At 39.3% G+C, this 5315-nt stretch overlaps 1 non-coding gene across 1 annotated transcript; it reads right to left on the minus strand.

Annotated features, from left to right (window-relative positions):
- Positions 1-1943: 1943 nt before the first annotated feature.
- On the minus strand, positions 1944-2107 carry LOC126033453 (U1 spliceosomal RNA). The gene has a single exon (XR_007504452.1). It is a non-coding gene; the product is annotated as a U1 spliceosomal RNA (small nuclear RNA).
- Between the last annotated feature and the right edge of the window lie 3208 nt (positions 2108-5315).

The raw sequence follows: 5315 nt of genomic DNA on the forward strand, positions 1-5315 counted from the left end.
TGCGCTCAGAAATCACTCCTGGAAGGCACTGTAGACCATATGGGATGCTGGGATTCAAACCACTGTTGGTCTGAATTGGCTGCATGCAAGGCAAACACTCTACTGCTGTGCTATCTCTTCTGTACCTTTCAAAGAAAAAATCTATGAGTGAACATGATGCTGAACTCTGCAGCTTTTTTATTTTATTTGCTTTCCAATTTTACCTTTTAAATTTTTATCCCTGGTAGCCTTTTATTTTGACTACCAATTTTATTATAATTTCAAAGTCTTCATATTTTATGCTTCTTTTAAAATATTTTGTGTTCTTGGGTCAGGGGTGGGGCGCAGTGGTAGGGGCATTTGCCTTGCACACGGCTGACCCAGGACAGACCAGGTTTGATTCCCCCTGCAATCCCATATGGTCCACCAAGCTAGGAGTGATTTCTGGAGCACATAGCCATGAGTTAACCCCTGAGATTCACTGGTGTGGCCCCCAAAATCCAAAAATAATTTTTGTGTGTGTTTCTTATCCATTCTATTATTCTTTCTTTTATCCCTTATCAAGTATGGAAGGAAGTCTCATGTATTTGATATAAGGTTAAGCATATTTTAAAAATCCTCTTAAAACAAATAGTTGGTGATAGGAAAAGTCTAAGTAAGCAAACAATTGCTTTGCACTTTTTGTTGCATAGGATGTCAGTTTGAAGGCAATTCAAGAGAATGTAAAATTTCATCATATTTTATCATGAGACAGCTAATATGGCTGTTTCAAAGGATATGATTGAAATAAACCTAGAATGCTTGAGAATGGAACAGGGTACAGGAAAATGAGGAAAAGAGAAAGACTTTGTGATGGAATATTACAAGTAAAGATACAGTTGTGAGAATAACTTCCAACTCACAAATCTGCCAAGAAGCTTTAAACCAGGGGTCTTCAGTGTTTTTAAACAGGGGACCAGTTCACTGTCTCTCAGACAATTGGAGGGCCACACTATAGTTTAAAATAAACTATGAACAAATTCCTACACACACTGAACATACCTAATTTCGAAGTAAAAAATAACAAAACTGAAACAAATACAATATTTAAAAGTAAGAGCAAGTAAAGTTAAGTCAACAATCTTACCAGTATTTCTGTGGGAATATAGGGCTGCTTTTGGCAGGCCACAGTTTGAGGATCCTTGCCTGAGACTGAGGGAAGGAGTCTAGAGAGACTGAGAAAAGGACTTGAAGAGTGCATGCACACATCCCACACATGCGCACTGTGGCCTAGACCAATCAGCTACTAAGCAGTACCAGCAGTGGTGGCAAAAACATCTGGTAGGTCAAAGAAATGTCCTCAGTGTGGCCACCCTCAGGCTGTAGTTTGAGGACCCCTGCTTTAGACAGAAATGAGAGTATAGTCTGGGTAAGGTGGGTAAGAGCATGATGGAAAAAAGGATGAAAAGAGAGAAAAGTCAATTAAAGGAAGTCCTTGAAATTCAACGGAATTGTGACTATCTTAGAAGAAAATGAAACCACTCAAGATTTTGAATTAAGAATGAAAGGATGGGGTCAGAGAGATAGCATGGAGGTAAGGCGTTTGCCTTTCATGCAGAAGGTCATTGGTTCGAATCCCGGCATCCCATATGGTTCCCCGAGCCTGCCAGGAGCAATTTCTGAACATGGAGCCAGGAGTAACCCCTGAGTGTTGCCGGGTGTGACCCCCAAAAAATAAATAAAGAAGGAAAGATTTAAGATGGTTATCAATTTTTTTTTTTAATGCAAAGGGCTTTGGACCTGGAATCTAAACAGATAGGCTCTAGACTGGAGTTCATCATTTTCAAGATGTATTACATTCTTTTAAGGGGAAATAGGGAGGGGTTGAGGAAAGTTTGAGCCACACCTGGTTGTACTCAGGGCTTATTCCTGCCTCTGTACCCAGGAATCATTCCTGATGCCTAGTTATTACATTTTTTTTTTTTTAGGGGAGAATGCCAACACAGTCCTTCATTATCACAAATTAAGCAGTTGAGTTGTTCACATTTGGAGAAATCACAGGGGGCAGCACATCTGGAGTGCAATAGATAAGCTTTACTCTAGGAAAAACACCTTTGTGGTCTTTGTATCTTCCCTGTCAGATAAGTATATCTTACATTATTAAGGAAGAATTCATACTTCCTTTACCAGTGTGGTTCAATATTCCATTGCTAACCACTGTAGCTGCACTGGTATGGATTCAAGATTTTTGAGGATTACAGTGGCCGCAGAAATTGAAAGGAAGAATTATTGCAGAGAGCTGCTACAGAGACTGACAGTTTATCATAGGTAACTCTAGGTCAGATTAGAACACAGAAAAGAAAGAAAAACAACAAAATTTACACAATTGACTTCCTAAAACTTACGTCTGTACCCCAACTACTCTTCTTACTATACTCTTTTGGGAGGCACACTGTGGTGCTTAAGGCTTACTCCTGGATCTATTACTCCTGAGGGATCAAGGGGACTTACTGGGGTGCCAGAATTGAACCTGGTTCAGCTACATGCAAGGCAAGTTCTCTGCCTTTTGTACTATTTCTCTGGGCCTTAATATACTATCTTATTACCCTCTTTCCTTATCCTTTTTCAGAAAGAGTTCTTCCCCTATTTAAACCACTCAAGAGAAAACTCAGATTCTGTGAGAACTCAACAGATTCATAAAAGACTTGTCTGATGCCTCAATAAGCCATTAGTCACTTAAGATATTTTTTTTACTTACCTTATATACTCTTCACATTAACATCATTTATTAGTAAGTGCTGCCATAGTTTTCACTAAGTCTGCCTCTAAGTGATATTTTTTCCATACCCCAAAAAATCACCTTTTACCCATAATCTTTACTGTTTTCTTTCCCTTCTGCTGGCCACCTGACCTTTGTGATTGCTTATCACCTACCTATTTCTCGTATCCCCTACCTACCTCTTGTATCCCATTTCCTCACTCATTCTTGAATCTTGCTCTAGAAACAATCAGGAAGTCACACTTTTTTTTTTTTTAATTTTTTTTTATTTAAACACCTTGATTACATACATGATTGTGTTTGGGTTTCAGTCATAAAAGGAACACCACCCATCACCAGTGCAACATTCCCATCACCCAAGTCCCAAATCACCCTCCTCCCCACCCAACCCCCGCCTGTACCCTAAACAGGCTCTACATTTCCCTCATACATTCTCAATATTAGGACAGTTCAAAATGTAGTTATTTCTCTAACTAAACTCATCACTCTTTGTGGTGAGCTTCCTGAGGTGAGCTGGAACTTCCAGCTCTTTTCTCTTTTGTGTCTGAAAATTATTATTACAAGGGTGTCTTTCATTTTTTCTTAAAACCCATAGATGAGTGAGACCATTCTGCGTTTTTCTCTCTCTCTCTGACTTATTTCACTCAGCATAATAGATTCCATGTACATCCATGTATAGGAAAATTTCATGACTTCATCTCTCCTGACAGCTGCATAATATTCCATTGTGTATATGTACCACAGTTTCTTTAGCCATTCATCTGTTGAAGGGCATCTTGGTTGTTTCCAGAGTCTTGCTATGGTAAATAGAGCTGCAATGAATATAGGTGTAAGGAAGGGGTTTTTGTATTGTATTTTTTGTGTTCCTAGGGTATATTCCTAGGAGTGGTATAGCTGGATCGTATGGGAGCTCGATTTCCAGTTTTTGGAGGAATCTCCATATCGCTTTCCATAAAGGTTGAACTAGACAGCATTCCCACCAGCAGTGGATAAGAGTTCCTTTCTCTCCACATCCCCGCCAACACTGTTTATTCTCATTCTTTGTGATGTGTGCCATTCTCTGGGGTGTGAGGTGGTATCTCATCGTTGTTTTGATTTGCATCTCCCTGATGATTAGTGATGTGGAACATTTTTTCATGTGTCTTTTGGCCATTGCGTATTCTTCTTTGTCAAAGTGTCTGTTCATTTCTTCTCCCCATTTTTTGATGGGGTTAGATGTTTTTTTCTTGTAAAGTTCTGTCAGTGCCTTGTATATTTTGGAGATTAGCCCCTTATCTGATGGGTATTGGGTGAATAGTTTCTCCCACTCAGTGGGTTGGCTCTTGTATCCTGGGCACTATTTCCTTTGAGGTGCAGAAGCTTCTCAGCTTAATATATTCCCATCTGTTAATCTCTGCTTTCACTTGCTTGGAGAGTGCAGTTTCCCTCCTTGAAGATGCCTGTAATGTCCTGGAGTGTTTTGCCTATGTGCTGTTCTATATATCTTATGGTTTTGGGGCTGATATCGAGGTCTTTAATCCATTTGGATTTTACCTTTGTACATGATGTTAGCTGGGGGTCTAAGTTTAATTTTTTGCAAGTGGCTATCCAATTGTGCCAACACCACTTGTTGAAGAGGCTTTCCCTGCTCCATTTAGGATTTCCTGCTCCTTTATCAAAAATTAGATGGTTGTATCTCTGGGGAACATTTTCTGAGTATTCAAGCCTATTCCACTGATCTGAGGACCTATCCTTATTCCAATACCATGCTGTTTTGATAACTGTTGCTTTGTAGTACAGTTTAAAGTTGGGAAAAGTAATTCCTCCCATATTCTTTTTCCCAATGATTGCTTTTAGCTATTCGAGGGTGTTTATTGTTCCAAATGAATTTCAAAAGTGTCTGATCCACTTCTTTGAAGAATGTCATGGGTATCTTTAGAGGGATGGCATTAAATCTGTATAATGCCTTGGGGAGTATTGCCATTTGATGATGTTAATCCTGCCAATCCATGAGCAGGGTATGTGTTTCCATTTCCGTGTGTCCTCTCTTATTTCTTGGAGCAGAGTTTTATAGTTTTCTTTGTATAGGTCCTTCACATATTTAGTCAAGTTGATTCCAAGATATTTGAGTTTGTGTGGTACTATTGTGAATGGGGTTGTTTTCTTAATGTCCATTTCTTCTTTATTACTGTTGGTGTATAGAAAGGCCATTGATTTTTGTGTGTTAATTTTGTAGCCTGCCACCTTGCTATATGAGTCTATTGTTTCTAGAAGCTTTTTGATAGAGTCTTTAGGGTTTTCTAAGTAGAGTATCATGTCATCTGCAAACAGTGAGAGCTTGACTTCTTCCTTTCCTATCTGGATTCCCTTGATATCCTTTTCTTGCCTAATCGCTATAGCAAGTACTTCCAGTGCTATGTTGAATAGGAGTGGTGAGAGAGGACAGCCTTGTCTTGTGCCAGAATTTAGAGGGAAGGCTTTCAGTTTTTCTCCATTGAGGATAATATTTACCACTGGCTTGTGGTAGATGGCCTTCACTATATTGAGAAAGGTTCCCTCCATTCCCATCTTGCTGAGAGTTTTGATCAAGAATGGGTGT

This window comes from Suncus etruscus, chromosome 1 (genome assembly GCF_024139225.1).
Source record: "Suncus etruscus isolate mSunEtr1 chromosome 1, mSunEtr1.pri.cur, whole genome shotgun sequence".
Taxonomy (NCBI): domain Eukaryota; kingdom Metazoa; phylum Chordata; class Mammalia; order Eulipotyphla; family Soricidae; genus Suncus; species Suncus etruscus.